The sequence below is a fragment of the Schistocerca piceifrons genome, chromosome 2 (assembly GCF_021461385.2).
Source record: "Schistocerca piceifrons isolate TAMUIC-IGC-003096 chromosome 2, iqSchPice1.1, whole genome shotgun sequence".
NCBI lineage: Eukaryota > Metazoa > Arthropoda > Insecta > Orthoptera > Acrididae > Schistocerca > Schistocerca piceifrons.
The window spans coordinates 263499986-263513379 of NC_060139.1; the positions used below are offsets into that span (position 1 = coordinate 263499986).

The window sequence follows — 13394 nt, forward strand, 5'->3', positions numbered from 1 at the left end:
CAAGTGGGACGTTATCAACCATCCACCTTACAGCCCAGACCTGGCGCCAAGTGATTATCACCTCTTCATGCATTTGAAGAAATGGCTCGGGTCACAGCGGTTTGATGACGACGAAGAGCTCAAAGATGCGGTCACAGGCTGGCTCCAGGCACAAGTGGGTGATTTTTATGCAGAAGGAATTTCAAAGCTTGTGAAGAGATACGATAAGTGCCTCAATCGCTATGGAGACTTTGTAGAAAAATAGTGCAAAGATGTAGTTGTAAGATGTATATATTAAAATATTTTTATTTAACTTGGTGTATTTTTTTAAATCAACCGGAGGTTACTTTCTGAACGGCCCTCGTACAACTCTGGCACTAGTTCCATCTCCATATCCACTGGAGTTTAGTACATAAGTGACTTTAGATATCCCCAAAGGAAATAATCAGGGGGATTCAGATTAGGTGACCTCGCAGGCCACGAAACAGCACTTCCCCTTCCAATCCAGCAACCAGGAAATACAGCACTGAGACGATTGCTGACATCCACACTGAAGTGAGGTGGTGCATCGTCATGTTGCATCCACACCCTCTCACGAACAGCCAAGGCTACGTTCTCCAACAACTCAGGTAGAGCTGTTTGCACGAACCTCAAGTACACGTGGCCATTCAGACGGCCAGGTAGAAGATATGGCTCGCCCTCCTTGTTTCCTATCAAGAAATAAAGAATGTAGATGTAAATAAACAGTACGGTACGTGTAAACTTATACGCCTATTAATTGTAAATAATCTGGTAAACAGTAATGTTAGACCAAGCGGTTGACAAACTTACTTCCACTTCTGCTTACTCTGGCTTCTCCGACCCCATTTTCCGTACCTGATATTGTTCAGTGGAACTTTCTGTATGATCTGTTAAATTTTTGCACGCTCCTACGAAAACACCCTGTATATGGTTTTTTTTCCACTCCGTCTTCAGGCCACGAGTGGCGTACCGGGACCATCCGACCGCCGTGTCATCCTCAGTGGAAGATGCAGATAGGAGGGGCGTGGGGTCAGCACATCGCTCTCCCGGTCATTATGATGGTATTCTTGACCGAAGCCACTACTATTCGGCCGAGTAGCTCCTCAATTGGCATCACGAGGCTGAGTGCACCCCGAAAAATGGCAACAGCGCAAGGCAGCCTGGATGGTCACCCATCCAAGTGCCAACCACGCCCGACAGCGCTTAACTTCGGTGATCTCACGGGAACCGGTGTATACACTGCGGCAAGGCCGTTGCCTGTATATTTTAAAACATATATTGTTGTTTTAAGAGTTATGGTCCAGTTAAAGCTGCCAGGTTGAGTTAGGCAATGGGTCACATGATCAAGTTTTTAAAAAGTCTGGCAGAGCTTTTACTGCTGTTTTTGGTAAGGATGGTCTGTTGGTAAGGTTGTGTGGCCAGAGGACGGTGTGGGGTCAGCGTTACACGGGACTTAAAAATATTTCGATGTGATACAGATCGGGACTTAGGAACATTTTGTTGTGCATCAATTTGGGACTTAGAAATATTTTACAACTCTGAACGTCAGTGTGCGTAGACTTCTAGTTGGTCTATCAGCGAGAGAACATAACTGCTGCGGCGAATTTTTTAATCGGTAGAAATCATGAAGCTCACGAGGAGTTACTGAACGGAAATGAGGAAACAAGAAATTTGTGGCACAACTTTATTAAAACAAGGGATCGGTTGACAGGACACATTACGAGACATCAAGGACTCGCTATTTTAGTACTGGAGGGAAACGTGTGGGGGGGGGGGGGGGGGGGGGTAAAAATCGCAGAGGGAGACCAATAGATGAATAACAATTCAGATTCAGAAGCGTGTAGGTTGCAGTAGTTCTTCAGAGATGGAGAGGCTTCCACAGGATAGAGTATAGCATGGAGAGCTACATCAAAACAGTCTTTGGGCTGAAGAGCACAACAACATAGAGACTTGTACTGACCTATTCAGCTTTAAGATTTTGTTGCAGTTTAAGTGATTTAATTCACATTTCCATGCCTTACTGGTTCAAATGGCTCTAAGCCATCTGACGGCATCAGTCCCCTAGACTTAGAACTACTTAAACCTAACTAACCTAAGGACATCACACACATCCATGTCCGAGGAGGAATCCGAACCTGCCGCCGTAGCAGCAGCGCAGTTCCGAACTGAAACGCCTAGAACCGCTCGGCCACTGCGGCCGGCTACATACCTTAGTTTAGTTAGCTCTATGTTCAATAGCTCATTTGAACGATTATTTTTCTTCGAAATGATGTGGAACGAGTCAGTCAGTATATGTAGACATGATTAATGGTAACATTAATAAACATTATTTTTAGACCTACTCATGACACTGCCCTCGTTTGTTTGTATTGGATGCCTGCTTTTAAGCACAAATTCGTCAGCGTAGTAGGAGATGTCCAGAAGAAATGATTTTAAATTAGAGTCAAAACTTGCTTGGCTGCCTTTCAGACATTGTATGTTATTAGGCAAATGATTAAAAATTTAACAATGGGTAATAGAGGTCTTTCCCTCTCCCTCCCCTCTAGTGTTGTAGGTGTGCATGTTAATGTTCTTCTCAAAGTGTGATGAATTATTTATGACGAATTTCATTAGCTAATACACATTTTCTGAAGACACAGATGAAATGCCTAGCTCCTTCAAGAGTCACCTACGTGATGCCCATAGGTGAACACCATATACTATTGTAATTTCTCGATTTTGTGCAATCAATACTTTCTTTATAAGTGATGAGTTGCCTCAATAAATTATTCCGTGGACATTACTGAGTGGGAATATGCAAAATACGTCAGGAGGTTGGTACATTTCTTTCCAGGATTAACAACTATACGAAGAGCAAAAGTAGCTGAACTTAATTGTTTGAGAAGCTCAGCAATATGCTTCCCCCAGTTCAGGTTGCCATCAGTACGTACACCGAAAAATTTGAAGCATTCCACCCTATTTACTGATTCCTGCTCATGTGCTACATCAGTTGTTGGTACGACTGATTGTTGTACAGAACTGAATGTAATATTTAGGGAGAGTCTATTTTCAGAGAACCATTTAATAATTCCTTGCAAAATATCATTTACCAATTCTTTTGTTGCTTTCTCCCTAATGGGGTTTGTTATAACGCTAGTTTTGTCTGCAAAAAAGTACCAATTTTGCTTGTCGAATGTTTACAGCTGTCACTGCTTATGAACGCTCTGCTGGCACTGTAAAGTTAAAGGTTTTGAATTATATATATATATATATATATATATATATATATATATATATATATATTGTTCAGTAACTACCCATGTGAGGCCACTACTCGGCGTAGATTGAGTGTGATTCGGATAGGCACACGATTTTAACTGATCCTTTGGTTGTGAGTCATATTACTCTCTCACGGGACCGCATCCTGAGTATTTCCCCCTTTATAATTCACGGCTATTTATTAATTTGTGTATGAGGCGGTAGAGGGCTGGGTGGGGAGGGAAAGGTACTGGGACCACCAATAAACTATATTTAGGCAACAACCACAATCTTTACAATGATAAAGACACACTAACATGGAGATGATAGCGAGCAAAGAAAAACTGAAGGTAAAAAACGCAGCACAAGTAGTAAACAATGATTTAGGTTAAAAAACGACCAAATAAAAAGACTTCAGGCCAGAGCACAAGTGTCTTGCACAACGAAGTCAAGATCTTGAATTGCTGCAGATACAAAAAATGAAATCTGCGGCTTCGTTCATAGAGAGAAAGAAGACAAATTTATCAATTACAAAATTGACCTAAGGCCAAATAAAGGATAAATTTCATCAGTAAGTCAAGAACCTTTAAGTTACAGGCAGGTACAGCACAAGCGGCTAACGAAGTGAAATAAGTCCAATAAAAAAAAGTCGTATGAAAGTGAGGTAAGCTGTGCAATGAAGATACAATGAACAATTACGGACTACAAACGTAGATACTAGAACTAAAATTATAGCGGAAAGATACCTTTAACTCTTACTAACAAGGAACCTCGACTGTTTTTTTTTTTTAATTCATGTACTGAATTAACGACTGGTGGCATATAACGAGCTTTATAATTGGTGAACGTGCTTCAGGATTTGCCTGAAATCTGCTGAATACACAATAGGTTCTTGCGGCAAAATGTCCAAGCAAACGATAGCATGAAATTATACTAAAGGACGCCTTTAAATGGCGTTTCTTAGATTTGCATGAAGCTTTAAAGAAACCTTTTAAAATAAACCACATAAAAATTGAACAAGTGAAATATTGCCGGCCGGTGTCACCGAGCGGTTCTAGGCGCTTCAGTCTGGAACCGCGCGACCGCAACGGTCGCAGGTGCGAATCCTGCCTAGGGCATGGATGTGTGTGATGTCCTTAGGTTAGTTAGGTTTAAGTAGTTCTAAGTTCTAGGGGGCTGATGGCCTCAGATGTTAAGTCCCATAGTGCGCAGAGCCATTCGAACCATTTGAACCAGGGCTAGATATAACACCTAGAAGCGTTTTAATCATCATAACTGACAAATAATAAAGAGACAGAGGACTATTACCCGACAACGATATTATTGCTCTTGGCCTTCCGTGGTCGTTATAGGAAGCACGCTCTGACTTTACAGTAAACAAGTGCAGTGGTGACTGAGGAAAGCGCATGGCACTGTGAACGATATCAAGACAGTTGTGCATATACTAACAAGGGAACCTCCCCATCGCACCCCCATCAGATTTAGTTATAAGTTGGCACAGTGGATAGGCCTTGATAAACTGAACACAGATCAACTGAGAAAACAGGAAGAAGTTGTGTGGAACTGTGAAAAAATAAGCAAAATATACAAACTGAGTAGCCCATGGGCGACATAGGCAATATCATGGACGCAGTTAGCACACCAGCGCCGTGGTCGCGTGGTAGCGTGAGGAGCTGCAGAAAGAGAGGTCCTTGGTTCAAGTCTTCCCATCAAGTGAAAATTTTACTGTCTTTATTTTTGCATAGTGTTTATCTGTCCGTTCGTTCATTGACGTCTCTGTTCACTGTAATAAGTTTAGTGTCTGTGTTTTGCGACCGCATCGCAAAACCGTGCGATTAGTAGACGAAAGGACGTGCCTCTCCAATGGGAACCGAAAACATTTGATCGCAAGGTCATAGGTCAACCGATTCCTCCGCAGGAAAACACATCTGATATATTCTATACGACACTGGTGACGGCATGTGCGTCACATGACAGGAATATGTTGTCGACCCACCTAACTTGTACACTTGGCGAATGGGTAAAAAGATTCTTCTACCTTGCCCGATTTAGGTTTTCTTGTGAATGTGATAATCACTCCCAAAAAAGTGATGAAAACATAAGAGTTTGTCACATAAACTGAAAATAAAAAATTAAACTTTTCACTCGATGGAAGATTTAAACTAAGGACCTTTCGTTCCGCAGCTGCTCACGTTACCACGAGACCACAGCGCTCATGCGTTGCCGGATTCCTTGATGTTGCCTATCTTCCCATGAACTACTCAGTTTGTATTTTTGGTTATTTTTTCACAGTTCCACACAACTTCTTCTTGTTTTCTCAATTGATCTGTGTTCAGTTTTTCAAGGCCTATCCACTGTGTCAACTTATAACTAAATCTGAGGGGGGTGCGATGGGGAGGTTCCCTTGTAAGAAGTGGCTGAGCGTGTCTTCTTGAAATATCACGATAAAAACTCATGGTAAGTCGACCGAAGTACTCTCAATGTATTTAGCTGCGCAGTTGTCTTGCCAAAATTTATCTTTTTATATGGACGTATTACAGGATCTCCCAACGGCCTTGCCGCAGTGGTAACACGAGTTCCCATCTTATCACCGAAGTTAGGCGCTGTCGGGCTTCATTAGCACTTGGATGCGTGACCGTCTGGGTGTGCCGAGCGCTGTTGGCAAGCGGGGAGCACTCAGCCCTTGTGAGGCAGATTGAGGAGCTACTTGAATGTGAAGTAGCGGCTCCGGGCACGAAAACTGAGAACGACCGGGAGAGCGGTGTGCTGACCACATGCCACTCCTTATCCGCATCCAGTGGCGCCTGTCACCTGAGGATAACACGACGTCCGGTCGGTACCATTGGGCCTTCCGAGGCCTGTCCGAACGGAGTTTGTTACAAAATCTATTTAGTTACTGTACAGAGAAGCCCTCGATAGTTAAGCATTAGATACATACATAGAGAGAAGTAAACACAAATTTAAAGCAGTTGCGTAAAATAAGTTTAACAAGCACTTAAAGCACTAGCTAAATAAACGGAATGAACACTATTTCCATAGAATGCAAGACACTACAGGCAGGCAAATTATAGGTAACCTAAACAGTAGGTGCCAAACAAAAAACTAAACATCTTAAAAATGCCGAAAACATGAGACAAAGAACATGTCAGGTAATCTTCAAAATAACGGAACAGAAAGCGCCTCTTAAACACACCGCAAGAGAGTCACTCTGCTCAGTAACAGATAACAAATCTGTAACTTGATCTACTGTCACCACAGTTAGTATCAAGCCACAAACGAGCGCCTCTACCTCGCAACATCAGACCGGAGTAATGGCAGCAATATGAAATTGGTGCAGAGGGAACCAGGATGCGTTATGAAGCACAAACTAAACGCCTGTTACCAAAAGATCCTATCATAGTGAACAGTATGGGCAAGTGACAGTTCCCTAAGCGGACTCGCTTCCTTCAACGCTTGGGTGAACGACAGAAGTTCCCAACCGGCGTGGTGGCGCAGCTAACTCTCCAGCAATGTTCGGCCAACGCGGAGCGCTCACGCGTCCTCCTGCTTAGCCGCGCACTACTGCAGCGAAGTCTCCTCTGGTCTCCCAGCAACGGGTCAGAGGCACATCTAACACAGATACTAACGATACTACTCACTCGCGCGAGGCACAGTTTATATAGTTCACTAATGTGCCGGTGCTAAATTAAAGTGCCTTATGATTGATCCATGTTTGTAAGGGCTTAAAGCAATAGTACACGAGTGAATATCTCTTATTCAGATGAGCCACATTCACTTTTAATGTCGTGCAATTGTCCTCTGCCGGTTAGGTAGGAACGAATTAATGCTGATGTGCAATTAATTTCTCGTCTTGACTTTGTTACCAATCCCCCAGTGACTTTACACACTTGGGGTCTCTGAGCCCACAATGCTATACAACCCTTTCTATTCTTTGTAAATTAATGTAAAACGACGATAAGGGTAGAACTCACTTAGGACAATAAGTTATTTAGGCGCCAACTCCGTCGAGGGTCAATCATTTTCCTGTTCAATAATGATCTGGCACGTAGCAAAAATTGAATTAGAAAAAAATGTGTTCGCTACTTTTGTAAAGATAACTCAGCACATACATGACTATTTTCATCAGTAGCTGAACTCGAGGAATGTAGGAGGAGGGCAAGCAACAAAACTCTCCAATAACCATTCCAACTACGAAGAGAATCCAGAAAGTAAGTTCCGACGACTTACAAAGAAAACGTAAACGTCAATAAGTAAGAAATATTTATTGCAGTAATTACATAGATACACTGGCTACTTCTCAACATAGTCACCACCATTGTTCAGACATTTATCGTAACGGTCATAGAAGTCTGCCGCCAACGTGCGGAGGCACGAAGTCACTTCAGACTGCACCTCTGCGTTGTTGCGGAAACGTTTTCCTGCCAGGAAACGCTTCATGAGACGAAAAAGATGAAGGTCCCTTGGGGCTGGGTTGGGGCTGTAAGGTGGATATTCGAAAATCTTCCACCCCACTGATTCAACACATTTCGTGTTGCGTTGGTTATATGTGGTCTTGCGCTGTTATGCAGAAGTGAAATGTCTCTTGTCAAGATCCGCACATCTCTTGTTGCGAATCGCCCTCCTCAGATTTTTCGGTGTCTGGCAATACCGCACAACATTTATGGTCTGCCCTCGAGGTAAAAACTCGCACAGGAGTTGATGAGACGGAAAAGATGAAGGTCACTTGGAGCGAGGTTGCGCCTATAGGGTGGATCTCCCGTCCAGTCTGATTCAACACATTTCGTGAGCCGTTGACTATATGTGATCTTGTATTGTCATGCACAGGCATAATGCCTCTTGTCAACGTCCTCATGGCTCTTGTTATGGATCGCCCTCCTCGAATTTTCCAATGTCTCACAGTACCGATTGGCATTTATAGTCTGTCCATGCAGTAAAAGTTGGCACAGAATGCTACATCGATCCCAGAAGACACACATAATCTTTTTGAGAAACCGCCTGCTTGAATTTGGTCTTCACAGGTGAACCGCTATGCCACCAGTGCATGGGTTGTTGTTTCGTTTCTGGTGTGGCATCCGACTCCCACGTTTTATCCCTAGTGACGACGTGGTCGAGAAACTTGCCACCTTTCTCTGCATACCACTGAAGGAATGTTAATGCTTCGATCAAATATTTGGTTCTGTGTTCAGCTGTCCGTTGTCTCCGCAACCATCTTGCACACACTTTATGAAAACCAAGGTCCTGGGAGAAAGTTTAGTGCAGCAGTGAGGAGAACTGATGAGAGAGTTCTGAAATTGTGAAGCGCCGGTTCTGAAAAACTTCTTGCTGCAATCTTTCTATCACTTCTGATGCCACCAGAGACGGTCGGCCAGTATAATCTTCGTAGTAAATATTGGTTCATCCTTCAGTGCATTGCCTGCGCCTTCGTCTGACCATTCCCTTTCGCTTTTAATGCCGTGTCGATACACGTTGCACATTTGGCGATGGATCTCTGCTGGACATTGCTACTGACCGTTCAAAAATCGGACAACTGCTGAAACTCGCAGTTGGCGAGACACATTGTCAGAGCAGCCATTTTATCCTAGCGCTGTGCGGTAACCATTGCCATTACAAGACTGAAACTGCACTGCATTATTCCCGTATACCTCCTCTCTGCTCCTGGGCATGCGAATTCCTATCCAACCACTCGTGCCATTTCTGGACGCGGTCAAAACTTATTTTCTGGATGAACCTCGTATGTCTTAAGAAAATAAGATAGCCAAAACTTTTTTAGTGCATTTATTATTCAGCGAAGTATTTTCCAATATTTTTCTGTTTCCAGCTACACCAGAGAGCCAAAACATAATGACCACTGCAGTCTGGCGGCCTGGACAGCGGCACGATAACGAAAGTGTGTTAGTGGAGCAGATATGAATTGGGACTCGTTCTGACGACGGTATGGTCCGGGAATGGGGAAATGCGTTGACGTATGCTACTTTGACAAAGGAAGGACTGTTATGGCCCAGCGCCAGGGTACGAGCATCTTGGAAACGGCTTGGCTGTTCGCGGTGGAACCACGCCTGGGCGACAACGTCTTGGACATCGACGCATCATCACAAAACGTGGAGCCTATAGGTTTGCCCGATCTGTGAAGCAGAATAGACGGTGATCTGTGGTGGATCTGACAATGCTGTTGCAGGCACCAGTGTTTCTGACCACACTGTTCAGTGCACATTGTTGAACATGGTGTTCCGCAGCAAACGGCCGCTACGTGTTCCCATGTTGACCCAAGGATATCATCAATTGCGACTCCATTGGGCACAGTACCATCGAGATATGACCGTGGAAATTTGTTTCCTGGTTGAATGGATCACGTTTCTGTTACACCAGGATCATAAACGCATCAGGATACGAGTTTGCAGTCATCCAGGCAACAGCTGCTCGAAACATGCACTACGCGGCGGAGGACGGCCGATGGTGGACGTGTTATGCTATGGGGGATATTCATCCAGGCTTCGGGGCCCATGTTAGTAGCCCAAAGCCACATGACAACTGTGGACTACACGACGGTTATTGCAGACCACCTGCGTCCCTTCATGCTTGATGCCTTCCTCAACAGCGACTACATCTTCCAGCAGGAAAACAGTCCTCCTGACAAGGTCAGAATCGTGCTACATTGGTTGGATGAACATGATAGTGAACTCATATTGATGTCTTAGCCACCAAATTCGCCTGATCTCAACCCGATGGAATACCACTGCGATGCTAACTGACGCTAGCTTTGCGCCCAGTAATCATCAGTCCGTAATTTACAGGAATTAGGTGACCTGTGCAAAGACACCTGGTACGCCATACCTTCGGAAACCTACCATGGTATGTCGAGCTCATGCCTCGCAGAGTCGCTGAGTGCGTTCCCAAGTTCGACCAACAAACTATTAAGCACATGGTTATAATGTTTTGCCTCATCAGTGTGTGTGTTTGTGTGTGTGTGTGTGTGTGTGTGTGTGTGTGTGTGTGTGGTTGTGTCCTGTAATTCGGAGGTCAAGCTGCACTTTAAAAAAAGTTATTTACATTAATTTGATATTGTAGACAGATAGAAGGGGCAGCGTACACTATATAGTTATGCATATTCAGTTATATATACGAGGGTTGGAACTTAAATAGTGGCAACAATTTATTCACAACCGTTACAAAAGAGTTACATGTTTGCACCTGTTACTGTCCTTCAAAGTAGTCACCAGCGTTGTGCAGAACCCGTTGCCAGCGATGTGGAAGGCGTAGAATACCGTTAGCAAAGCCTGTTCTGTTGATCGTGAGCATGGAGCGGTCTACTGCCTGTCGAATCTCTGGAACAGTTCTGAAGCCAATGCCACGAAGTGGTTCCTTCATCTTCGGAATCAAGTTTAAGTCACAAGGACTTAAGTACGGGAAGTATGGTGGATGGTGCAGTACTTTCCAGTCTCATCAACCGAACAGAGAAGCCACAGTTGCGCTGTATGCGCACGCGCATTGTCGTGCAAAATGATGGGTGGGTTGCGCAGAAAGTGTCGCCGCTTCTTTCGCAAAGCTAGTTGCAGGTGATGCTCAAAAACGAACAGTAATACGACTGAAGTCCTTGTGACTTTGATTTGATTCCGAAGATGAAGGAACCACTTCGTGGCATTCGCTTCAGAACTGTTCCTGAGATTCGACAGGCAATAGACCGCTCCATTCGCACCATCAACAGAACAGGCTCTGCTCTGCTAATGACACTACGCCTTCCAAATCGCTGGCAACGGGTTCTACACAACGCTGGTGACTACTTTGAAGGACAGTAACAGGTACAAACATGTAACTCTTTTGTATCGGTTGTGAATAAATAGTTGTCACTATTTAAGTTCCAACCCTCGCTTGCATATATACTGAAGAACCAAAGAAACTGGTACACCTGCCTAATATCGTGTAGGACCCCCACGAGCACACACGAGTGCCGCAACACGACGTGGCATGGACTCGACTAATGTCTGAAGTAGTGCTGGAGAGAACCGACACCATGAATCCTGCAGGGCTGTCCATAAATCCGTAAGAGTACGAGGGTGTGGAGATCTCTTCTGCACAGTACGTTGCATGGCATCCCAGACATGTTCAATAATGTTCATCTCTGGGGAGTTTGGTGGCCAGCGGAAGTGTTTAAACTCAGAAGAGCATTCCTGGAGCCACTCTGTAGCAATTATGGACGTGTGGGGTATCGCATTGTCCTGCTGGAATTGCTCAAGTCCGTCGGAATGCACAATGGACATGAATGGATGCAGGTGATAAGATAGAATGCTTACCTGTCACTTGTCACTCGTATCTAGACGTACCAGGGGTCCCATATCACTCCAACTGCGTATGCGCCAGACCATTACAGATCATCCACCGGCTTGAGCAGTCCCCCACATGGATTCATGAGGCTGTCTCCATACCCGTACACGACCATCCTCTCGATACAATCTGAAAAGAGACTCGTCTGATCAGGCAACATGTTTCCAGTCATCAACAGTCCAATGTCGGTGTTGACTGGCCCAGGCGAGGCGAAAAGCTTTGTGTCATGCAATCATCAAAGGTACCTGAGTGGGCCTTCGGTTCCGAAAGCCCATATCGACGATGTTTCGTTGAATGGCTTGCATGCTGGCACTTGTTGATGGCCAGCATTGAAATCTGCAGTAATTTGCGGAAGGGTTGCACTTTGCACGTTGAACGATTCTCTTCAGTCGTCGTTGGTCCCATTCTTGCGGCATTTTTCCCGGCCGCATCGATGTCGGGGATTTGATACTTTACCGGATTCCTGATATTCACGGTACACTCTTGAAATGGTAGCACGGGAAAATCCCCATTTCATCGCTACCTCGGAGATGCTGTGTCCCATCGCTCGTGCGCTGACTATAACACCACATTCAAACTCTCTTACATCTTGATAGCCTGCCATTGTAGCAGTAGTAACCGATCTAACCACTGCGTCACACACTTGTCTTGTATAGGTGTTGCCGACCGCAGCGTCGTATTCTGCCTGTTTACACACCTCCGTATTTGAATAGGCATACCTCTACTAGTTTCTTTGTTCAGTATATATATATATATAAACTGAATATGTAAGTCACACTTCTACTAACCGCTTGGAATTCTGAGGACTAAGCAGATTCCAAGAACATGTTTTGGTGTGGTGTGTATTTATTTACGAGTGTGGGTTTGTGTACGTACGTGTACCTGTAAGTGCATAGAGCCTGTACATGTGAGTACATGTATGACTTACATCAAAATGTAGTTAATAATTCCTTTTCTGACTCCATGTGTGAGAGGGCTGCTGAATGAATGAGGCTTGAAAGCCGTAAGAAAAGAGAAACATTCATTCCACATCTACTTCGCAAAGCTTTCGATTCCATCCCGTAAGAAAGAATGGACTTGAGAGAACACTGACGTGTGTGTAAAACTCGAGTGGCGTCGTCACGTTTCAGGAGGCCTTTTGTATTCGCTCCTTCCCACACTTGGGTAGCGTGTGCGAATGTTCGGGGGGACTGCTTTGGGTTTCCTCCAGAGTGTGCGTCTTTTTACTTTTGCATTGTCTGAGTATTTTTGGGTCTAATATCCCTTTAAAGTTTTTATTTTGATTTTTTATTTGATATTTGAGGCCCATACTGTATTCCATTAGTTCTTCATCTAATGATTATGAACAACTTTATATTTATCAGAGAAATACACAACCTGTGGATGTTCTACTCCCTAGAGCATTTATGTTACTTAGTACATGCAGAGTACATAGTAGCTGGTAACTGTATACTTAGGTAACAATCTCTTTATAAAGATCGCATTATCTTGCAGTTCTTTTTATGTTTTCTAATGTCAGAATAGTGGTGACGTTCGTGGGAAATCTGTGTTTCAGTGTCTTTAGCTATGTGCTGATCGCCGTACGACTCACACGAAAAGACTATGTGGTCTGATTCACCTACTGACGTTGACACGTACTAACACATTCGGGGGGGGGGGGGGGGTCTTAACACTTATCCTGAATAGATGACTGGAATATTTTCCGTGATTCCTTGTCAATGGCGTTAGATGTGGTCTGCAGCACGTCCATTCTACAAACCACGATCTCCTGGGAGGAACAGATTGCGCTTTATAACATTGATGGGCTCTATGAGATTGTGTTTTTATCGCCATTCCTT

General features: G+C 44.2%; 1 pseudogene; it reads right to left on the reverse strand.

The window, feature by feature from the left end:
- Positions 1 to 1140: 1140 nt before the first annotated feature.
- On the reverse strand, positions 1141 to 1258 carry LOC124778539 (annotated as a pseudogene).
- Between the last annotated feature and the right edge of the window lie 12136 nt (positions 1259 to 13394).